This window comes from Notamacropus eugenii, chromosome 2, assembly GCF_028372415.1.
Source record: "Notamacropus eugenii isolate mMacEug1 chromosome 2, mMacEug1.pri_v2, whole genome shotgun sequence".
Classification (NCBI taxonomy): domain Eukaryota; kingdom Metazoa; phylum Chordata; class Mammalia; order Diprotodontia; family Macropodidae; genus Notamacropus; species Notamacropus eugenii.
In genome coordinates, this window is record NC_092873.1 from 67,076,931 (window position 1) to 67,101,766 (window position 24,836).

Consider the following 24,836-nt stretch of genomic DNA (forward strand, 5'->3'; position numbering starts at 1 on the left):
ACCCACGTAGCAGATTAAAATTAGGCACCCTAATTATTAAACTGCCACTGTGAAAATGGGAATGCCATGTTAAAAGCAAATGGGAGAATTCATGGATTTCTTCATTTGCTTTCAGTTTCTGATGCTCTGGCCCAGTCTTTTTATTATCAAGAGGGACATTTACAAACACACACACAAACAGGCAGAAATGCCTCATTAGCTCTGTTCTCAATTAGGATAAGCACCCATTTGGACAGCTAAGTTTCCCCACCTCCCCACCCATGTCTCTTCCTCTTGGCCTAGAGGGGTCTCTGGGTGTTCAAACAAAGGGATGTCACAGCAGTCATCGATGGCCCACAAGGTCAGCTTTCCAGTGAAGGTGGCTTGAATCAGCCCTCTGGGAGGTGCCATTGGGTCACAGACTTCGGGGGTCATCTGCTGAGGTCACCCAGGGAGGAGCATCGATGGGGACTCAAGACTACAGAGTGCATATCTTCCCACCTGTCCATAGGGGGCACTAGGCCTACAGTGCTCTAAGGAAGGCTTATCAAGAAATAGTTAATCCAGAAGGAAATCTCCAAAGTTCAGGCAAAGTCAAGAATCTCAGAGTGATGGAGGTGCTAGCATATTATCATGTGGGAATGCCTTTGTGTAAGGTCGGGTACACATACACACACACACACACATACACATACACACATGCACATACATACAGACACAGAGGTATGTGCACACACATGCGATACACACATGCACATGCTCTCACACACACACTTACACATACACACACACACACACACACACACACACAAACCCAACATGATGCAGGAGTCCTGAGAGAACCTGGGATCAAGTCTTGCCTACAACAACCTGTCATCTCACCTGCAATGATAGATTAGGCCAGAGGTTATCCAAGTATGGGCTGGGACCCCTGGGGATCCACAAAGTCACATCTACCTTCATAATAACACTAAGATGTTCTCACTCTTGATACAGTAAACGAAACATACAGCTCTAGATAAGAGACAGATGTGTCCCCCATAAATAAAGGGTGGGGGGTTGGGAAGGCTGCTTAATAATCTTGAACAGTGTAAAAGAGTCTGGAGACTAAAGAGTTTGAGAACCACTATTCTGGGCAATGCCAACCTATCCGGTGGAGAGAGTTTTCTCCTCTGGGAGTTCCTTCTCTCAGTTAAGTCCATATGGGTGCAAGCTGTTTCCTGGGATGGCATGGAAGCACCAAGAGGCCACAGACAGGTTCTTATTTTTCACTTTATCACTCACAGCAATGCCTGGCATGAAGTAGGTGGTGCTCAATTCTTCCTCTGTGCATGAGCATTCCACACTTCATTGAAACGGTTCTAGAGGCCATTCTACACCCGGAGCATCCCCAGAGTCACCTCCCTCTGCTCCTCCAGCTGCCTCCCATCCTTCTGATTTAAGGGAAGAAAGGAGAAAAGGACCAGAGCTGGGGAGGTGGCAAGTGGGAGAAGGGGCAGGAAGGGATACTGAAGGAAGACCCAGAAACGTCTAAGAAATCCATGAGAAGGTAGCACCCGTGAAGGCAGACAAGCAGTGCGGGGCTCAGTTTAACACATAATGTAAAAAAACACACCAGACATATCACAGTTTCATACGCAATTTGGTCTCTGTTCTCTAGACGTGGAAATATTCAGGTTTGTTCCTGTTAATGTTCAAAATTTAAAAATAAATTTAAATATGACCAGGCAAAGAGATGGACAACAAAATAAGATGGCTGGACTGGCTGATCACTGAGGTCTCTCTGGACTACAAATCAATGATCCTGGGAGCCTGGGACACCCCCCCCCCCCATCATCCCCCAGATCTTCACTGCAGCCATCAGGGGGCCCTTCTCCCATGACTTCTTGTCCTCCTTCACTTCTGCTCCCATGGCTGCCTGCCTTCCCCACAGGTGTCCCCAGCTCCCTCCCTCATGGGGCAAAGTGACTTGGAAATTCACCTCTCCTGCCACGAGCTTCTCTCCCTCCCTTGCACTCAGTTTTCTCCAGTCACCTCTGCCAGGACTACAGAGTAGTCCTGCAGAGATCAATAAGAAAGTATTAAGTGACTCTTATGTGCCCAACAATGTGATATGAACTGAGGCTACAAAAAAGGTCAAAGATGGTCCTTTCTCTGTGTGTGTGTGCACATGCATGCACACGTGTGGAGGGGGAGGGGTGCAACATGCAAATGACTATATGCAAACAAAATACAGACAGGATTAAATGGGGGGGGTCTCATAGGGAAGGTACTAGTATTAACAGGAATTGGGAAAAGCTTCTTTAGAAGGTGGGATTTTGGCTAAGACTTGAGGCAGAGATGAGAAGACACAGTGTCCTAGGCACAGGGGGGCAGCCATGGGAAATGCCTGATGTCAAGAGACAGTGTCTCATGCAAGGAACAGCCAGAAAACTATCACTAAAATGAAGAGAACATGACAAGATGTAAGGGGTAAAAAGACTTCAGGGTGAGGGGTGGGAGGTATGTAAGGAACTGCTTTACACTCTTTCAAAAAAGAGAATTTTGTGTTTGATCTTGGGGGCAATAGGGAGCCACTGCAGTTTATTGAGTAAGAGGGTGTTATGGTCAGACCTGGGCTTTAGGAAAATCACTTTGGTGGCTCATTGGGGGATGGACTACAGAGAGGAGAGATGAGGCCGAAGAACATCCCCAGCAGTCTAGGAGACAGGTGATGGAGGCTGTAGTCAGTCTGCACAGGTGTAACCAACAAGAGATGCTACAGAGGTATAACCAACAAGAGATGTTGCAGAAGTGAAATCAACAGGAGATGCTGCAGAGGTGAAATAGATCAGAGATATTACAGAGGTGAAATTGAGATGGTTGCAGAGGTGAAATCAACAGCCCTTGCCACAGCCTGGATAGGAGGGTGAGCATGAATAGTTAAGGCTAATATCTGGTTTCTGGTTGGGGTGACTGGAATGATGGGGGCATCCAGAACAGTAACAAGGAAGTTACGAGGAGAGGGGCTGGGAGTATCGATAATGAGTTTGGTTTGAGATTCGAGTCCGGAGGTCAGCAGAGAGGTTGGGGATGGATAAGTGGATGTGAGAGCCACTGGCATGCAGACAAGGAGCCTTCCCTCCCGACTTCTTTCCCCAGACTTGACATCTCACTGGGCTAATCCCACACTTTTCCAGTTCTGGACTGGTAATGCCCACAACAAAGGCCACATGATGCCTGGCAGAGTGAGCACTTGTAAATGCTTCCTGAGAATTCAAGTTTGCCAGAGGCCCACTGAGGTACCACCTCTTACAGGAAGCCACAAGGAAGGACCCAGACCTCACAGGCTCACTGATAATGTCCCTGAGCAAACCTTATTATTTCATATTCCAGTTATCTGGGTAGAAGCCACACTACCCTATGTAAGCTTCCTAAGGACACAAAGCATCCTGAATGGAAGGTGCCAGGAAACATAAGCTCTTTGCACATAGGGACTGGTTCTTCCCCTGAGCTTGGAGGCTAGAGCCAGGCACACAGGAGACACTCAAGACTACTTGTTGATTGATTTGACTAATTTCCCCTCTCACAAAACCCTTCACTCTAAAGAGGGGGCACTATGTGGCAAAGAGGCACATTTAGGCATGGGCTAAATCAGGAGTGGGATCCCCTGATCTGCAGACCTTTCAGCAAAGGCTGGGTGGGGATTCTTATTCAGCTACAAGTTAGACTAAAAAGCCCTTGAAGATCCTTCCCAGACAGGGATTCTGGAACTGTGAGATGCTTTACCTCTGCCCTTAAGATCCCTCCCCATTGGAAATCCACCACCAGCCCTGCTGGGGTGATGGCAAGGAGTCTCCCAAGAATCTGCCTTCACTTCAGAAAGTCTGATCAGTCACTCCCAGAAGACCTCCAAAATCACCTGGGCACAAGAATTTAAACATAAGATGAGTGTAAACGTAAGGAAACAGATCCCTTGGGGAAACCTCAGTGCATACCAGGTGAGTTGCTTGGCTCTCCTAAGAAAACTATTTACCTTCTAAAAGAGAGAAGTGAGGCCTCATGTGGCAACAGGCCCCAGACCCAGTGACTCCTGGCAGGCTGCCTAGCCCACTGACCCCTTCTCTGAAGGGATCATATTCAAGGCCACAAGGCTCAGAGACACTAGCTCACTTCTGCAGGGGCTCAGACACTGTCTCTGCACAAGCTGAATTACACAGAGAGGCTGAAGGGTTTCATCATCGCTGCTGCCGTCATCCCAAAGCCCCGCCAGGGTGGGAGGGGACAGCCAGCACAAGGGAGCTGGCAGCTAGAGCCTGGGCCTTCCCCCACCACACCCGGCAGCAAAGTCCCCTTCTCCTCCGGGAAACCTTCTCCGGCTTCCTTCTGGGGCCCTCACTTCCATACCAGCCCCATTCTCTTTACTCTACAGTGATTGACCCTCTGTGCTGTGCCTGACCTACCCAAGTATCAGCCTGTGAGCTCGGGAAAGCAAGGACCCCACGGTTTATTTTATAGAGCCCATCCCCAGAGTAGCACAGGAAACAGGCAACCAGTGTCTGATGAATGAAAAGCAATGACATCGAGGCGATCTGGAAAAACAGGAGGAGGGCTAGAAGGGACCTCAGAGATCACGAGGTCCCATTTTACAGATGAAAGAAACTGAGGCGTAGAAAATGGAAGCAGCCTTCCCAGGGTCAAATGGGCAGGTCTTCTGACTCCATGCCCAGCCTGCAGTCACCCCCTTTTCCACCTCTTAGTGTAGGCTCAGCAATTAAACCAACAGGGCCACTCAGTGATCCTGCCAAGTAATCTCTCATGGACCAGCACACCATCCCTGAGATGGTGGGGGGAGGAGCTGCCCCAAGTCTCTGCCCTGAGAGTTCAGGGGTAGAGGAGGGATATAAACCTGGGCCCCTGACCCAAGGGCAACTGTGCTTTCCACTCACCTGCCTCCAGAACCCAGGAGCACCCTCTACATCCTCCTCAGGAGGAGAGGCTGTAGGCAGCCTTCCCTGGCTCCCTCCATCTGATGGCATCTGCTTATCATGGAACAAATACAGATGGCTGTGCCCCTTCTGCTCATACCTGACAGACCCCATGTCCAAGAGTTCAGCCAGCCCTCAGCAGATACCAAAAAGCCAGCCTCCTCCCCCCTGGAGACAACAAAGTAACACAGTTCTTTCTCCTTTTTCTTGTCTCCCACTCAGCAGGCACAAAAACCTGATCCAAGTAGGATCCAAGAACCTCTCCATGCAGGAAGGCAAAAGAAAGAAGCCCCACTCTCAGACAGCTCCAGGAATTCTCTCTCCAGAAACTTTTCCCATCCAAGATCTCCTCACCATGTGCTAGAGAATGAGGGATGCAGGGATGCATGCTATCACCCTGGAAGAGCCCTCCCATCAGGACAAGTGCATGCCAAGCAGAAGGGCTTCCAATGTTTGACCAAGGGCTGGGGGGGCACATTCCTCTCCCTGATCCAGGAAAGGGACCTCTTGTGGGGAAGAGAAGTGGAAGGCTCAGAGGACAAGAGAGATGGAAAACTGCCCAGCCCCACCAGCCACAGTCGGCCCCTGAGCCAAGGTTCCAGAAGCCAGCCTCTACAGGATGTGCCCCCCACTGGAGGAGGTCCGTTTGCACAGGTCTTCCCAAAGAGGGTCTTCCAGAGGTCATGCCCCAAAAAGGCATCCAGGCACTGACCTCTGGGGATTCACCTGCTGAGTAGGAGTGAGTCTGGCCATGGAGCCAAGGACATCTTGGGGAGAGGTCAGCCAAAATCCAGAAGCCCCTCAGGCCTCAAGTTGGCAGGGCTGGGGGTACCCACCCTCCCTCCCATGACTCCCTCCTTGAGGGGTCAGTGATGACACGCTGCTTTCCAACTGTTCCTCCACAGACTTCCCTGGATGTGGAATGTCCCCTCTCACCCCTGCCCCACAGCAAGCACTCCCCTGGTACCAGTCCATCCTAGGACTGAGAATTTCCATAGGGCTACAGAGTCAGAGGTTCTGTGTTCAAATGCTACCTCTGACCTTGACTACCTGCACAATGCAGGCCAGGTCCTCAGTTTCCTACTCTATAAAATGAGGGCAAGATTAGATGGATTCTGACACTGCTGCTAGCTCAAGTTCCAGAATCTCAAGACCTTTTAAGAAGGGCCTTCACCATCTCAGACATGACTTTAGAGGCTCCTGGCTCTAATTTACACCCAACCCTAGGCTAGCCCAGACTTCACTTGTAAGAGTGGCTCCCTCCTTCACTATCTCCCACACCTCTGAGGAAAACACATACAAACACAAACACACACACACACACACGAAAATACCAACATTGTCATATAATTTAAGAGCTGTAAGGGATTGTTCTCTCTTTTACAAAAGAGGAAACTGAGGCCCGGAAGGGGCTCACTGCACAGAGCATGCATTTCATAAAACATGCTGTGGTCTGGAAGTCCAAACCCCTCTTTTTACAGATGAGGAAAGGGCAGTCCAGAGTGGCAAGCCCCGGCCGGAGTTCTCACACCCCAGGAGCTTAACAGACTTTTACTGAATGAGCGGATCTTAGATTCCAAGGGGGGGGGGGGAACCTCAGGGGTCATCTCATGCAGAGGGGTTAAACATGGCCACAGGAACCAAATGAGAATGTCACTTTAAAATGTTGAACAAAAGAAATAAATACACAACACAATACAGATCCCATTAATTTGTGGTTTTCTAAATGAACAGGTAGATCCCAAAGACCTATTTTTATTTGAATTTGACAAACAGATGGATCTAGTCTAATCCCCTACTTACAGAAGCCCCTCCCCCCTCACTGATGGGACAATGATCAACAAATATTGGTTAAGCACCCACTAAGTACCAGGCCTAGAGCTAAGTGCAGAAGACACAAAGAAAGGCCTCCCCATGGACAAGGGGACAGGAGGGGAAAGGCGATAAACAGATGTGTACAAATAAGCTGCAAAACGGGAAAAGGGTAAATTCTTATTACAAGGAAGTCTTTTGAATTAAAAGGGGTTGGGAAAGGCTTCCTATTGAAGGGGGCATGTCATCTGGGACTTAGAGAAAGCAGAAAGGCAGGAGGCAGAGAGAAGGAGGGTGACGATGCCCACGGCTGGGGCTGAGAGATGTCAGGAGGCTGGGATGAGAGAGGAAGGAAGGGACAGACACAAGGTATCGGCTTCTGTGGCTGATTCTGGAACTGACCAGGAGCTGCAGGAGCTACTGAGTAAGGAGAAGGGCACCACCCCGTGCACACACCACTCCCAGGATGCCTATGTGCTGAATAAATCAGGATGGCCCAGTGGGCTAGGGATGGAGGCCATACTCGAAGCTCTCCCTTGACATCCTCCACTCACCCCCAATCCCCATGCTGTCCCCTCCCTGGGACCTGCCCAAGCACAAAAGGCCCGTCACCGGCTCCACCAGAGAAGTTTCTGCTGGAAGTTTCTCTTGACCTTTTACTTTATCAAGCACAATAAAGAGAAATCAGGCTCTTTCTCCTTGATCCTCAGCTTCCTCAAACAGGGACATGACCCTGACCCAACATGAATCTTCTAGGGTGGGGGTGGGGAACCCGTGGCCATCTAGGTCCTCAAGTTCAGCCCTCTGACTGAATCTAAACTTCACAAAACAAATTCTTTTATTAAGGGGATTTGGGGCCTGGAGACCACAGGTTCCCAACCCCTGCTCAAGTGCTGCCTGTTCTTGGGCCGCAGAGATGACCCCATACTTCACTGAGTGGCTGGCAGGGCCCAGGATTCCAGGAAGATCCTCCAGACCACCAGGTACAGGTTCTGTATCTGGCCCAAGCTCTAAAGGCAGCAAAACTGGGGACTGGGGGGAGAAGGGGGGAATCTCCAAAGTATCAGAGAGAATGATGCTTCCCTCCAAAGTGCCAGAGAGAAGGATGCTTCCCTCCAAAGTGCCAGAGAGAAGGATGCTTCCCTCCCCACCAAGGTATTTGCAAAAAAAGGCAGAATTCTAACTCCTGTGTTTGGCCAGAGCCAGTGACTCCTTCATGGCCAGAGGCCTAGCCAGCCAGCCAAGGCATCCAAATTGCATAAAACAGCACACTTTCTAAACAACCTTCAAAACAAAGAAGGCCTACTGAACATTGAGCAACAGGGTTGAGTTTTAAAATATTTACACAAGAAACCATATTAGCGCATCATGGGAAGTTACAAGGCTCAAGGGGAAATCAAATTGTATAAAAATGTCATGAACACAGATAGACCACAAATAAAAAAAAAAGAAAAAAGTCCAACAAATAAAAAGAAGCCATCTGATCTGGGTCATAAAGGACCCCAGAAGCGCAGATCAGCCCCTACCTTCACTCTTGGGCAGTTTGGAAGCAAGAAAGGTGACTTGTCTTTGGTCTGTCAAAAAACTGCTATCCCCAAAGTGGCAGCTCACAGATCACATACACCGTCACACACAGAGATTACATGCATATCCATCCACATGGATCACTCACACAGATCACATATGTGGAAGGTACATGGATCACTCACACACAGATCATCCATGGATCACACAGAGGATTCACACAGATCACAAGCTCACATACAGACATTAGACACATAGATCATGCACCCAATGTGTGGTGTACACATAGATCACATGCACACAGATCATTCACACATGGGGGTCACTGATATACATGAATCATACAGATAATTTTCTCACAAAGCTCATACACAGATCATCACAAATATGAATCACATACATGGATCATACATTGCACTTTGACCACATGCACATAGATCACAGAACATTCACATACATGGATCACTCACATCACACAGATCACTCACATATACATATCACATATACAAATCACACAATGGATCACGTCATACACATGGAGTACATAAATCTCATACACCCACACACAGATCACTCAGCTCATACACACGAATCACACATCCACACATGGATCACTCCCACACATACATGAATCATTCACACATGGATCACACAAATCATACACACAGATCACATGGATCATACCCTGCCTCCTGCCAGGGAACCCAAACCAAAGATTTCTACTCTTGGACCACTCCCAGAGCCCTGCAGCACTGCCCACTGAGGGCCAGAATGAACAAATCGCAGACCCTGGAGTCAGGAAGACATAGGTTCACGATCCAGTTGATTCTTACAAGTTGTGTGACCATGAGCAAGCCAATGCCCGGTGGCTGGGCCTCAGTAAAATGGCCAGGGCATCATGATGCTGCCTGTCCCAGACAGGCACCCATCTCGAACCCTTGCCCTCAAACCCAGCCCAGGTCTCTAAGTGCTCCTGAAACAACATCCTCTCAATTGAACAATACAGAAATCATCCTGAGGTACAGGGGCAGCCCTTTCATTCAATGCATGGGCTTCTCTCCATGATTTCAACCAGGCTAGTCTCCAGGAGAAGAGCCCACCCAAAGCAAAGCCCAGGAAAAAGGCAGCTCCAACCTCCCTGCCTCTCCCTGCACTTGGGTGACCTTGGCATTCTCACATCCCACCGGCCCAAAGAAGAGAAGGAACATAGCCAAACATGTGACCTCTTAAAGAGTCAGTCCTGCAGAACCCTGGAAACAAAACCATCCTTCAGGCAGGGGGGAAAGCAGCCAACCCCCAGGCCTGGAAGCAAGTCCTGGAGGGAAAAGCCTGGTTCCAACAAACCCCGGTGGTGGGGCCGGGTCTCCTTTCCCAAGAGCGATTCGGGAAGCCCCTGGCAATTCCAACAGGTACAGCTGCCTCAAGAAGAGGCAACTGGGATTTCTGCAAGGTCTGACGTGGGTGTCAGGAGGAGTAGGAGGCAGGGGTGGCTACTCCTCACTCCAGCCTTGGCCCACCTGCCAGGGAGGACCATGCTGACCACCTTCTTTCCTATCTCATTCCCCCCCTCCCCAGTGCCTTCCCAGCTGCCCACAAACTTGCTTGAACCCCTCATCTCCAACAAGCCTTCCTTAGCCCAAACACCTTCCCAGGTAGTCTCCTCGGCCCCCGCATATCGTCCCCATTTCAGGTGTAGCAGATCCCTCCTTGCCAGTCGCCCCACATCCACTTTGGTGCGTCTCCCCTCCCTGAACTCCACGGCACTCTGGTAGTCTTCCATGCTCTCCAGGCTCTGCGGCTCCCTCTGCCCTGAGCCTTCTCCTCTGTCTATGGCCTCTCCCACCACTTGGCTGCACAACTCTCAGCACCAGAAGACTCTTCAGAGCTCCTGAAATGCTTGTGGCCAGGCAGCTTTCTCGCTCTCCCATCTGCGAGCCTCTGCATAGGCTCTTTCCCAGGCCTGGCACACATCATCTCCCACTCAGTTCGGCCTGTTTACTACTAACTAGAAACTGATTCCCCCTTCCCTGTGGGGCCCTCGTGGCCCCTCCCCAATTACCTCCTCTTTATTCTTCTGTCTATCCTATATATACACAGACACGTAAATGCTTCTGTGTGCATCCATGCAGATGACAAATATGGGTCTGGACCCATGAGTGTACGTATGGACATATCACCCCTGAGAGAAGTAAGGTAAGGCCCTAGAGGCAGGGCCTGACTCACTTTTACCTTTGTCTTCCCAGAGCCAATCTTAATGGAATCTTTCAGCTGCTAGCCCCCTCCCTCCCAGACCACCTGCTACATCACTATTTGGGAGAGATTTTCTTTTATCAACTTTAGAGTTCATGCCACATGTTGTTTCCTATGTCCTTGTCTGTCTCCCCACCATAATATGAGCTCCTCCCAAGAGGGGAAGGCTCACTTCCTTCTACATACTTGCACCCCCAATGTCTGGCGTTAATAACTACCTGTTGATCTACTAATCTCCCAACTGATCTCCAACTGGCTAGAAGACACATCCGTGAGGTACAGACAAGCTGAAGGGAGGATAAATGGGGGATAACATGGACAGAAAGCACCAGCCCTAGTGGGGACTGGGAAGGGCTTCCAGGTAAGGGGGGACCCTCACTGGGGAGGCCAGCGGGTGCAGGCAGCTGAGGAGAGTGTCTCAGGGACAGCTGGTGAAAAGGCTCCAAGTCGCACACTCAGGCCCCCTCCCCCTCCAAAATCTTCAGGGGCTCCCTATCAGTTAAGGTCAAAGTCTTCCATTGGGTGGTAGCCACTTGGGGTGCCACAGTGCACACAGGGCTGGCTGGCCTGGAGTCAGAAGAACTGAGATCAACAGGCTATTTCTGGCTGTATGACCTTGGACTAGGCACTGAAGCTAAGTGCCTCAGTTTTCTAATCCGTGAAATAGAGATAACAGCACCCACTGCCCAAATTGTTGTGAGAATCAAATGAGAGAACACTGCTCAAAAGAAGGGGACACACAGCGTGGCACATAGTAGGTGCTCTGTTCCTCATGGGGCCCTGACCCTGAGAAGGCCCTTCCACCCAAACTGGCCAAGTCTTGGTTTCTTCTCTGGTCCCTGAGTCTAGAACAGTTCCCTGCCCATGCTCAAAGACCCAGTGGAGAGGATTTATTCCCCAACAGCCCATGCTCGTGGCCACCTTCTTGACTTTGGACTCCCTGACGCTTGGGTTTGACTCATAGGTATTATATGCATGTTCTAGGTATCTGCACAGGTGTCGTCCTATGCCCTGCTAATCAATGACTAATGAATGGCCTCTAGATACAGCACCAGGTCTAAAGTCAAGAAGACTCAACTTTCTGAGTTCAAATTCTGCCTCAGACACTTACTAGCTGGGTAACCCTGGGCAAGTCACTTCTCCCTCAGTTTGCCTCAGTTTCCTCATCTGTAAAATGAGCTGGCGAAGGAAATGGCAAAGCACTCCAGCATCTGCCAAGAAAACCCCAGATGGGGTCACAGAGAGGCACACATCACTGAAACACCTCAACAACAACTAAATCACAGATTCCACAAAGCAGGTCCTTTCTTACCTAAATGTATATGGCCCCTCCCTCCCAAGCCCCTCTACTGAGTAAGCTGCTCTGCACACAGTGGGTGCTTAATAACTGGAGGTGGGGTGAGCACCTGGTCTCTGAAGTCACAGGTACCACCTAAGCCAGTTCTAGTCAAGTGTAAGGCTTCTCCCCCAGCTGGAAAAACCATGCCTCCAATGCCACCAAGCCCATACCCCTCTCAACAAAGAGCTCCCACCATTCCAGCTCTGGAGTCATGATCACAGAAGGCTGCAGGGTATATCTACATCTTCCCCTGGTCCCACTCATCACTCCAATAACTTTCCAAAGGAGAACAGCCCTTTTCCAGGCCATTCCTCAGTCCTCTACATCTCCATAAGCCTTTTCAGGGCAGAGAATGTCTTTGCCCATGGATTTCTACCCCCAGAGCTTAGTCCAGTGGTTGGCACACAGTAAATGTTTACTTGACGCCTCTGTATCCAGTTGGCTTTCCTTGGGGATTCTGCGCTATGAAGTGCCTTCTACCAAAGCAAATCAGGATTGGTCCTACAACTCAGCATCTTAGGGGTTGCCTTGGGTTCTGGGATTTGCTCAACTTATGGGCGAAGAAATCAAACCCAAGTCTTTGTGGCCTGAAAGCTGCTCTCTGCAGTCCCATGGGGCAAGCAGCTGTTACAACAGTATCATTCCTTGTCTCCCACATGATGTTTGTTTCATTGTAACAGCTCCCAGGGCCAGAGTTCTGTCAGGTTTACAAGCCCTTTGGTCCTCTCTCTCCCCAGAGGGAGGAGGCATCATGAGCGCCAATTCTGTTCCACACTCTCATCTATTTGTCTACTGGACTTTAAGTCTGCCATGCGTTTCTAGATATGAGGGCTCCAAAACCAAAGAGAGGTGCCCAGGAGCATAATGGGAATTGGTTGAACATGGAACAGACCCCAACAAAGAGACTGAAATGGAGAAAGAGTCCTCCCTCCATCCCCCAGGACTTCCAAGAACAAAAGAGCGAAGCTGTGCCCAAACATGCTGCCACCCTCTCCAGGGGCCGTGGGCAAGCAAAGGAAGGAGAGGCACAGCTCAACAGTTTGGGAAAGAGACCTCAAAGCTTTTACCTCTCCATAGTCGGAAGGGAGATGAGGAAAGCAGTGGAAGAAATCATTCCACAAGTCCTTCAGGGGACTCAACGAACTGTGGTGACTTGGGTGCAGTTTCCTATTCACTGGCACAACAGAAAAAAGATGACTTCATTATGAAGTCCTGCCATGCCATATTCAGGTAGTGAGCTCACCATTCCTAGAAGGATTCAAGCAGAGAATGGAGGATTTGATCTCAATGTAAGAGGGGCTACCAAATCCAGTAGGAGATGGGGACTGGATGAGTAGTACTGGGAGGATTTGATTCCAATGAAGAGACTAAGGCCCAGAGAGGTCAAGGAAGTGCCCCACAAGGAGCAGATCCTAGGCCTCAGGATATTCTCCCCATAACACGCTGCATCAAGGTCTCCTCCAGTCTAAGAAATCAGTCTGTTCTTGGTAAGCTGGGCCCTCCTTGCAAGCAGACATTGTTTTAGCTTTTCTCTGTATTCCCAGCACCTAGCACAGTGCCTAGTACACAGTAGGCAATTAATGCTTGCTGACTTGTCTTGAGGAAGGCACAGAAATGAAAAGGAAAACGCTCCTGGAAACCAACTTAAAATATCAATCACTTACCCCTGTAGACCCATGCATAGAAACCTTTCAGGATAGGGAAAGCAGTGCAGCCCCTTGGAGGGGGCTCAGCTTCTGGGGCTGTTTCCTCCTGTGTCAAATAACAGGTTGGCCTCTGAGGCCTCTTTCAGTGCTAGGTCTCTGTCCCCTGGCCCCACAATCTGGGAGCTTACCACCCCCACCATGCCACCCTTCTCAGCCTGTGCCAAGAGGGACCCCATTCTGCCTCTAAACCAGAGAAGGTTCAGAAGCCAGGCTAAGCAGGAGACAGGAAGGCCCTCCAAAAACAACCAGATGAGAGATCAACACAGATTTCTGGGGCCTGGGTTCAAATTCTTGTTATTCCCTCTGTACAATGCGGCTCACCTCTGAACCCTTCACTGGTGAGGTGGCTTCATATACAGCCCCTTCAGCTTCTTTCTCCGTCAAAGGAGGCCAGGCACATATTAGGTGCTTAATAAATGCTGAATAATTGACTGATTCTAGCTCTCAGCCTCTGCTGCTCTGTGGTGCTCCTGCATGGACTCCCACCCCTCTGCTCTTCCCCACAGCTGCCCAATGGGACAAGTCCAAAATAGGCCAAAGGGCCACACTTACACTGGACCAGAGACTCCTAGGAGGAGGGACCCAGAGATGGCGGGGCACTTCTGAGGCCATCTGACAGAGCAGGAAACTGAGGCCCAGCGAAGTATCGCACAGTAAAGCCAGGACCACCCAGCTACCATGTGTCTAAGGCAAGATCTGAACCCAGGTGTTCCTATTCAGCTCCTCCAAACTCCTCATTTTACAGGGAAAGAAACTGAGACCCCAGCTGGTGGTATTTGCCTCTCATTTTCAGGCAGCACCCATTCTCCAGAGCGTGCAGCATCATGAATCAATCTGTTTCTTGGGGCAGCTTTTGGGGGATGAGGGTCCAGCCGTTTTCAATAGAAAACAGTACGATGGCTTCTACACGGGTGACAACATGTTTCTTCTGTTGTGGAAATTCAGCCGGCATCGAGTCTCATTTCCTTCTGTCCCCACCCCCGAGCATCAAAGGGTTTTCATTCAAAGCCATTCTTTCGTGAACTGAAACCTCCTGACCACGAAGAGGCCCCGTCTAAAACAGGACTGATGGCAAACATAAATGACCTCGAACCCTAGACTTCGGGGCTCCTGCTGGGTCAGTGTCCTCCCCAGCAAACAGCCAGCAGGCCACTGTGGGCCCAGCAGCCATGCTCAGGAGGGGGCTCCAGGGTCATGTGTTCCCCATCACAGACCCAGAATTCCCTATGCTGGAGTTTCTGGCCTCAGGATGCCTCTGAGGAGCATGACATGTTTAGTTAGCCTGGGTTGGACAGAGATGTTCTCCTACTGACCATACACAATGATCTCCTCCTCAGGCATGTTGGGCCACATCTGCTTCATGCTCCCAGCCTGGGCCTTCCACCCTCCACCAGAGCACCCCCTCATCTGCCTCAATAGGTTTTCACCTAGCTAGAGAAGGAGGATGAATCAGAAAGAGGGTAATGGCCTGCTAGGCCAAGCTTATAGCCAGAGATCCTGCTGGGATCTCTCCTCCCAGCCTTTGGAGGGCACTCAGCACACACCCTTAACTTGACAGAGGGGGTGAAGTAAGGCCAGCAAGTGGTAGTGGCGGGGAGACCCCAAGCAAGGTAACAAGGGCAGAGCTGGCAGAAGAAGCCAGACACCCTCACCCCCACCCCAAGTGTCCTGGTTCGTGGATGCTCACTTTGGGGAAAGGATCTGATCTTTAAAACAAAAGCCTAGAACAGAGATCCAAGTCTTTAAAAAGAAAAAAATCGAAGGCATGAAAATACTTCCTTCCCTCCCACACATATTTGAGCTCTCCGGTGCCACCAATTTAGAGGGATGTTATGCATATGATGTATCACAGAACTTTCAGAAAGTCTAATAAAGAGAAAAGGATAGAGACCTTGATGTTCTTTTTGGGGGGCCCCTCTGGCGCCTGGGAGGAGAAGAGAGAGAAAGGCCTACTTCCAGCTTTAGCCTACCCCCAAATCTACAACTGCCAAAAGTTCTGACTGGGTGGCATTTTGCATTTCCAATTATAATCGCGTAAACGTGTTGCCATAGCTACCGCAAAATGCTGCCATAACTTTTGTTGCCTCGTAATTGCCGCGGTGACTATTTGCACACATGCAGCTGAGTTTTCTTCATTCCATCCCACCCCCCCACACACACCCCCATTAAGTTTGAGGCTCAGAAACCACAACAGCGGCTTTGAATCTAAAGCCCCTAAAATAAGGCAGGGAATTATCAGAAACAATTAAAACTCCAGGCAACCGCCTGGGCCCGATCCTATTACAAAAGGGGGTGGGGGAGGCTAGGCTGACAGGCAGGGCTGGCTGGCAGTCTGGTCGGTTTGTTTGTTTACTTCTGCCCAGCCTGTTTTCTTTAAAGGCACTAGGCTTTCAGATGCTTTCGGGGGACTTGTGGTAGGACCAGAAAGGCCATCGGAGGGGCAAGCAGAGGAGATTGAGCCTCCAGCCCAGCCATCACCACCACCGGTAACGGTGATGCTGACAGAGACACACTCCCTACCTAGAACCAGCAGGCATTTTTTTCATTAGGCAATTAGGCTGGTCTCTGTAGTCATGCAATTAAGATTTAGTTAAGAAAGTCATTAGTTTAAAATAACTTAAGTTTAATTTCTACAAAGCTTTATTTGAAAATTGTGTCACAGCAGGTCAATTTCCAGCCACCCAATAAAAGGAACCTTCCTAATCAGAGAGAGAAGTTATTAGAAATTGTTGATGGGCCTTCCTTCCGAGACAGGCCCTTCTGGGGCACACAGAAGGTCTCCAGCTATTCCAGTGGCCAATCAGTCTGCGTACAGAGGAAATAAAAGATAAGTTGCCTCTCATTTCATGTTGTGTTTTTGCAATGCCAGAGGAGTTCTGATAATATAACCCAGCAACATCCCTAGGCTGAGAAAACCATTCCGAATGAAAGCCACCCAGGCCTGCTAGGCAGCCCAACCCTCCTTCCTGGCTGGGAGGGATCTGAGCTGCTTCAAGCCCCAGCCCTCAGTTTCCCGGGCAAGGAGAGGTCCAGCTGCATGATCTCCAGGCCCCCTACAGCGGATCCCGGCCCTGGCACAGGGATGGATTCCGCTGCAGCGACTTCAGCCAGCGGTCGCTCCTTTTTTCCATTCTGACAAAATGAAGCCTCAGAACTGCAGTTTCTTACTGTGGGCTTAGCTCCCCTCCCCATTGCCCCCCACACACACCCGAGACGCATCCAAGCCCGTGGGGTCCCCGCTGCTCAGCCCTCCCCTGGAGGATGGGTCAGTCCTGCTCCAGCCAGGCGCTCACTCCTCTGCAGTCTGGGGCTGGGCGCGAGTGGCGAGGCCTCCCCATTCGCAAGCTCCTTGCTCAGCGCCCCCCCCACGCCCCCCCCACCCCACGCCCAACACACACACACACACACACACACACACACACACACACACACGCCAAACCAAACCGGTTCGGGGAGCCCACGCCAGGCAGCCAGGCACCTATCTCTGTCCTCAATCTGCCCAGGGCTTCAGGCTGGGACTCAGCAGCCCCGCAGCCCCCAGACTCCAGACGTTACGAGAGGGGTGGGCTGGCGCTGGACTGGGGGGGTCCCCAAATCCCACACCAGCGCTGGGGTCACCGATCCCCATCGGGGAGGGGGTTCCCCAGGAGATCGGCCGTTCTGCTCGAAGCGCGGCGGGGGGGCTGGGTGGGGGTCTGGGGCCGCCTCCCCCTTCTCCCCCCCCCAGCAGGATGCTCTCCAACCTGCTGGCGCAGCAGCGGCGCCCTGGAACGAGCCGGGCCGGGCGGGGAGGCAGGGGCTGGGGGAGCTGGCCGAGCCCCGCTGGAAGCCCGGGGGGAGACGCAGCTGGGGGGCGGAGATGACAGGCACGGTGCTGGGGGAGGGGGCAGGGGGATGACAAGTGGGGACCCGCGCCTGGGGGAGGGGGGCAGAGAACCGGGGGCTGGGGGAGGGGGAGGTCTGTGTCCCGGGCCGGGCTCCGTCAGTCCGTCTGCCTGTCTGTCTGTCTGTCTGTCTCGAGGGAGGGACGGCAGCGCGGGGCCCGGGTCGGCGTGGGCACCGGGCGGAGGCGGACAATGGCCCGGGCGGCTGCCCTGCACTTACCGGGGCGGGCTCCGGGGCGGCGGCCGCGGCTCGGGCATCGCCTCCCTCTGGGGCCGCATCTCCCCGGGCGGGCCGGGCCCGGGGCGGCGCTCGGAGCGGCGGCGGCGGCGGCGGCTCCGGGCTCGGAGCGGGCCGGGCCGGGCTGCGGAGGCGGCAGCGGTGGCGGGGCTGGGGCTCTCGGGCACTGGCTCGCTCCCCACCACGGCGGCGACGGCGGCCCCACAACCTCCCTCCTCATTCACAAAAAATTGACCCACGTTGAACCAGGAGGCTCAGGCCCCCCCCACCACGCCGCTCGTCCATAGGCCGCCCGCGCTGTCCATCAGTGGCCACGGCTCCGCCCCCGCCGCCCGCAGCCCGCCACCTATTGGTGTACCTGGGCTTGCGTCACCACCCCCTCGCCGCCCTCCCTCCTCCCGGACTCCTAAGGAAGCGCTCGTCAATTACGGTTCGGCCCCGCCCCTCCAAGGGCACCTCTCCTCCCTCCCATTGGTCGGCTCGAGGAAGGGGGGCACCACCCAGGTCGCTCCCGCCCCTCTCCCGAAAGCCGAAGGACCCGACGCGAAAACGGAGCGCCGGTTAACCCCGCCCCGGAGAGGCACGTTCGGGAGCCGATTGGCTACGGCGGCTGCCCGTCAATAGCGCTGCGCGCCGGCCCCGCCTCTTAGAGCCGACCCGCGGAGCCAGGGTGAGGGGGCGCGCGCGCGCAGGAAAAGCGGGACAGGGCACGTCGGACTGGCCTAGAGACTGGACCCACACCCGGAGCGGGCGCAGGAGGGCGGGGCGAAGGGGCCCAACGGACCAGGAGCTCGAGCTCGGGGAACCGTTAAACCGGCCGCGGCCGCCATCTTGGGGCAGAGCCTGCGGGTCACGTGGCTCGGCCATGCGCGCGGCCCCCCCCCCCCCCCTTGCGTTTGCACGGGGCGGGGAGGGAGGGTGAGTGGGTAAGGGGGAAGTCGGGCGGGCTAGTGGACGGGCGCTGCCCAGTGCGCAAGCGCGGCCCGGCCCTGGGACGCAGGAGCGCCCCCTTCTGGGGTCTCGCCCAGCCTCTCCTCCTCGCTCAGCTGCTCCTGCCCCGGCCCAGAGAGGGTGCTGGACTTGCCCGAGGTCACACAGCGGCGCCAGGTCCGAGAATCCTAGAAGTCTCGGGGTCGGACTGGGCACGCCCCTGCGTGACCCTGTGCGTGACCCTGCGCCTGGGGGATTTTCGAGCCCCCCTAGGCCGGCGCCCCGATTTACACGGAAGGAAACCGAGGCTCCCCCCAGCTGCAGAGGCTTTGAAGGACCTCCGATAACGTCCAGGTGGGGCATGGCAGGCCCCCGGAGGAGGAAAGGGACTTATCCAAGGTCACACAGTGCAGCCCATCAAAAGCACCGCTCAGGCTCCAAAATTTATTAAGCACCTACTGTGTGCTCAGTGCAGATGCAAAGAGAGACCAAGGCCAGCCCTGCCCCCAGGATCCCCCCCTCCAATAGGCAGAAGCTTCAGTCACCTGTATGCAAATTAGATACCCACGGGGAGGGTTAGGAAGGGTTTCCAAGAAAAGGTGAGGCTTGAAGGGAGGGCACTCCAGGCAGAGGTCTCAGCCTGAGGAAAGGCTTGGAGGCTGGAGATGTATGGCCTGGAAAGAGGAACTGAGATCTTGTGGGCTGAAGCAGAGGAACCAAGGTCTTTGACTCCACAACCAGAGATGCCTGGGGAAATTCGGCCAAAAAGCAACCTGCAACTTGAACTGGATTAAGAGTTGCAGCCTTGGCCGCTGGGGAGGCAGTTGTCCTCTTGCCCTCCGACCATCCAGCAGGACAGGGATGAGGCCTGTCCGGCCCAGCTCCTGAAAGCAGAATTGAGACCAACTGAGGCCTTGGGCCCATGAGATCTGGGGAAACTCGATGCCTGAGAGGGCTTTGGTGCCATGGGCCCCCTCCCTGGAGACCTGGAATATTAGACTGGTGACCATTTGTCCTGAAGATTGGGGGGAGGGGGTCTTGAAGGCCTCTTCCAAATTCTGCTGAATTCTGAGCTTCTGAGGAATGCTGGAGGAAGCCAGAAGCCTGGACTACATAGCTCCTCTGTGCCATACACGGCAAAGCCCCTTGGATACCCAGATGAAAAGGATAAGCCCTGCCTGCAGGGAGTTTCCACCAGTTTCTTCATAATGGATTCTCCAGTCAGATACTCTCTATGACAACAACAGTTTAAATTGGTGTAGTTTGGTCAAATGCCTATCTTACTGATACCCTGCCTGCACCTGCTGTTGTCTCCATTCTACATATTTGGAAACTGAGGCACCAAGCCAGGAAGTGAATTATCCAGGGTCACACAGAAAATTAGCGTTCACTTCAAATCCAGCATTCTTTCCAGAGTGAGATGAGGACAGAGACACACTTTTGCCCTGGGTTCATGAATATTTTAATTGCCTTCTGTGACATTCTGGTAGTCTCCTCCAGGTCAGGCTTGAGTCCACACTCCCAGCCCAGCTGAGAGTGCCACTGTGGATTGTAATCTCTGAATCTTTTCTGGGAAGCAGAGTGGATGGGTACTCCGAGAATTGTTCCTGGGCCCCTTTCTCTCAATACTCCCCTCTGTCTCTTGGTGACTTTTCAGCTCCCAAGGGTTCCGTGATCTGCTCAATACAGATAACTCCCAGGCTTCCATGTCTCCCAACATCAGTCCCTCTCCCAAGCTCCCGGGGACCTTCTAAGGCATCTCACATTCAAGGGGCAACACTTGAGACTTCAGATATAAAACATGGAGTTAGAATGAATGGATAAGAAGTGAGGGGATCACCAGGGATAGTGATGACAATGAAATTCCACCCTGCCAGCCTGCCACTTGAGAGCATCACTGTGCTTCAGACAGCCAAGGTCTCCATCCCTCCACTCTAGAGGTTTGGGCTGCTCCTGAGGATCAGTCACCCTCCCTTCCTCCATTGCTTAAGGAAAGGTCTCTGCTGCTGCTAGATACCGCCTCTGCACTCTGAAATGAATCCTCATAGGTAGGCTTGTAGTCATCAACAAGCATTGTTTAAGTACCCACAGTTGTTAGGCACTGTACTGTAAATTCTGGGATTACAAAGAAAGGCCCCCAAAACAGTCCCTGTCCTCAAGGAGCTCACCATCTAATAGGGCTTTGTTTGAGTCTGGCTTTACTATTCTTGCTCAGTCATTAAATTAGGGTTTGATGGGACCCTCCAGATCTAACAAGTCCCTCCTCCAAGCCCTGAAGGAATAATTCCTGGTTGACAGACCAAGAAGACATACACCTAGGCCAAGCCATGACTTGGCTTCTTTGTGGAGTCCTTCGCCCTCAGAAGGCCTTCCTGAGACTGGGGCACATCAACCCTCTGTGGCCAAGCAAAATCACATGAATTCCTCCTCCATGACCCAACCTTTCAGGTGCTCAGAAGCCCACAGCATACCCCACTGAGCTCAGTGTATCAGGAACTCAGATTTGTGTCATCCACAAACCTGCTCTATGCAGGATGATTCACAGAATTGTCGAGAAGGCTAGGCCCATCCAAGGTTGGAGGCCCTTCAGAATTAACATGGCTTTTTTAATTAACAAGGCCTGAAGTCTACTTGTGTACAGTCAGCTTGTCCCACATTCGAGAGGCAGAGTGGTATTCTGTGTTAAGATCTTGGATTCAAATTGTGCACTTAAGGCTTCCTTGATGGTGACCCTGGGCAGGTGACCTCACTTCTCTGAACCTCAGTTTCCTAGGACTCAATGTCCTCCCAGGTGTTGCCCAGTCCTGGAGCTGTGAACTTATGGCGTCATCAGTTATTGAGAACGTTGAAATGAGGTGAAATATAGGGACTTTGCTTCTCAGCTTTGGGGGGCCTCTTGCTCCTCTCTGGATTGTCATGGTCAGCCTCTCTGTGTGTCCTCTCTGTGCTGGAAAGGCTGCCCTCCCTGAGTCCAGGCATTAGAGGAAGAGTAAGTCAGCCAGGGGCATCCTCTACTTTGAAGAGACTTGAATATTCAGAAACAAGACACAACCTAGGTCACAAATCTTCCTTTCTAGGTCTTCAGCAGTAAAATTGAGTCAGCATAAGGGTAGGGGAACACTCTAGACAGAATCTGTCCAATCCAACCCAGACCTTAACAGAAAACCATTCTCCTACACGCCCAACAAGTGGCATCCAGCCTCAACTAGAAAGTTCCCAGCGACAGGAGGCCTCCCTTCAGACACTGACTCCCCCCAGCTCCCACCAGATTTCCTTGTTGGGAAGGGTCTTTACCTCTCCTGCTGAGCTAGCTCTGGCCTCTGCTATGCAAAAGAGTGGGCCTAGGCTGTCAAGGTCAGAGTCCCAACCTTGAGAGTGGAGCCCCAGATTCCCGATTTACTCCCTGTGTGATGTAGGCCCTTAATCAAGTTCTCCTAAATTGGACCCTGCCAGCTTTCAGTCAGTGATCCTGCAGTGGTGTCCTAAAATCTCGTCCACACTCTAGCTTTTTAAATACTTTCCCAGGGCCTCTCTTCTTCAGGCTAGATAAGGAGTAGCATTGACATAGCCCTTTACAAATATTAGCCCCAGCTTTCTCCCAAATTCCAGCACTTTCCCTCTGGCAGGTACTTCCTAATAATCCTGTTTTGTGGGCATTTGTTGCCTGTGGCCTCCTCCATTCCACTGTGAACTCCTGGTGGGCAGGGACTGTCCAGTGACTATATCCCCAGGGCTTACCAAGTGGTGGGTACTTGGTAAGTGCTTAATCATTGTTTATTGACAAGCTGACAAATGTCTTAGAGTCCCACACTTTCTCTTGCCCCACCCCCTTCCCCTAAGCCTTCCTAGCTGAGATGTCTCATAGGTACCAGGTGGCCTACTCCCAGTCTCCTCATTACACAGTGAGTCCCTGGGGGGCTGGAACTGTGCTTGCCTTTTCTTATGTCACCAGTGCTGAGCTCAGTGCCTGGCACACAGTAGGTGCTTAATAAATGTTGGCTATTGTGATGGTGCTGATGGTCATTGCTATTAACCGGCCATTGTACCAGAAAAGAGAGAGCATAGAAAAAGACTCCCACAGAGAAGCAGGATCTGGTGAGTTCTCCAGGGAATGAGATGCTGCCAGCTGGGAGCAGGAAGTCTCTCACCGTTGTGGACCTCTGTCTTGGCTCTTCTTGCCCGACTCTTTTCTGATTTTAAATGAAGGAGGGTTGGAAAAAGAAAGACCTGGAGGCCTTTGAAAGGTTGGAAAAAGGAGCCAACCCTGAGGAAAGGCCCAGCCCAGCAGTGGATTAATCAGGCCACCAATACAGCACATCCTTGGCTCAGGGAAGCCCCTTGTCCACTGACTCTGCCACATGCAGAAGTGTCCTTCCCAGAGCCAGGGAGAGGGCAGAGAGCATCCCCAGTGAGGGGGTGGTTCTCTGGTTCTTGCAGGTCTTTTCAGTAAATATCCCTTGGAAGAAGCTGATGACTGTAAAGTGTTTATCAGTGATCTCAGGGAGATAGCAATCCATAAGTGATATGAAAAGGCTAATCGCCCACCGGATGAGAGGCTGAGACAATAGGAGTAGGATGCTGACTGGGAGACTAGCCCTTCTGGCTGCAGGAGGACAAGTCCACAGAACAGGCTGGGCTGCCCTGATTGGGCAATGCCTCTGATTGGGACAGAGAACAGAGCCATTGTCACAGGCCTCATTCTAGACTCCAAGCCTTTGTGGATGCCAGTTGATTATCACTGGCTTTATGGGCCTTTGAGATTGCAGCCTCTCAGATCCCCAGGTCACGTTCAGGTGAAGCTGATCATGCATCTCAGAGCAGGGATTTAGGGCTGGCAGAGACCCTCTCTGGCTAAACAGGAGAGGAGCTCTTGTCAATGATTGAGCCCAGCACAAAAAATAGTGGGGAAAACAGAACGCTGTTGGGTAAGCTTTGCTTTTCTCTTCCATGTCATGTGATAAGTACTTTATTGACACTTGTCAGTCTAGGGCTCATTCTCCTGAAACAGTTTCCACTGTCTGTGCTTGGATAATACCACCTTTTCCATACGTGTATCATCTTACAGCTGAGGTGCTCTTCCTCATCCATTATCTCAGCGGAGGCTCACAAGCCCTGATCAAACAGGCAGAAGAGAAAGGGAAGGTCTGCCCAGGTGTCCCCTTCATCAGGACACCAAGGCCCTGTCATGTCCTGGAAGATCGTTCACCCTTGGGAGTCCCCTCTGCCTTTGGGTCCCCTCCCTCTGCTTTGAAGGAGGGTGCCCTGGCCAGCCTCCATCTCTCCCTCCACACTTTTCTATCCTGACCCCATTCCAGGGACCTTCCGTCTCTTCTCTCCCCCCTTCTCGGCTACCTCTTGTATGGTCTCCAACAGGAAGGCAGGGTCTGTCTTTGGCCTTTCTCTGTGTCCCCAGCACTTCACTTAATGCTTGGCACATGGTAGACCTTTTAAAGGAAGCTCTCTCCTTCACCACCACTTTGGGTGATCGGATGGAGGTGGTGGCAGCAGACATTTTGCTGTCTGATGCAGGGGCTGTAGTTGGAGCATATCTGCACTGTCCATCCCTGTAGGGAGGTACTGGAGACTGGGTGAAGATTCTCTCTCCCCAGTGAACCTGTATTCTCTGCAGTGCAGGAAGAGCAAGAGGACAGTGAGTGAGGGTGTCCCACTAGCCCCCAATGCTAAGGGAATCTCTGGGAAACCTCCTTCTCTGTTGGAATGGGCAGACAGGAGCAGGCCCTTGGGATTGCTTTGAGCTTTGGGAAGATTTTCCCACCATTCAGCCCCTTTTGCCCCTAACACTTCCCTCTGTCATCAGCCTCTCTGCCTTTCAATGACCTTTCAGACCCTTGAAGGTAGTCCCTAGGCTTCCCATCTCCAATCCCTTTTCTGGATTTTCCTGGGACCTGGATGTATGGCCCCTAGTCCTTCAGTCTCTGGATGCTCTCCATATGTGGTCTGACCTGGGCAGATGATTCCGGGACTGCAGCCTCCTGGTTCCTGGCAGCTCAGGCTCTTGAGGCAGCCCCAGATCTCATTAACTTTTCTAGCTGCCATATCACATTCCCTATTTTTAGGGAGATTGTGGTCCTCTATGACTTTCCATTTATCCCTTTTAAAGGCCATCTGATTCAATTCAGTGGGTCAAAGTCTCAAGGACAGGCCCATCCCTCTGTCATCCAGTGTGCTAGTGGAGCATCCTGTTGG

General features: G+C 52.1%; 1 protein-coding gene across 2 annotated transcripts in view; it reads right to left on the bottom strand.

Annotated features, from left to right (window-relative positions):
- HDAC4 (histone deacetylase 4) overlaps nucleotides 1-17,956 on the bottom strand; it is a 268,595-nt gene extending 250,639 nt beyond the window's left edge. For both annotated transcript variants that reach the window (XM_072640709.1, XM_072640708.1), the window contains exon 1: nucleotides 17,682-17,956. The gene's annotated coding sequence lies outside the window, so the exon portion shown is untranslated. The remainder of the gene's footprint in view (nucleotides 1-17,681) is intronic.
- Nucleotides 17,957-24,836: the final 6,880 nt, after the last annotated feature.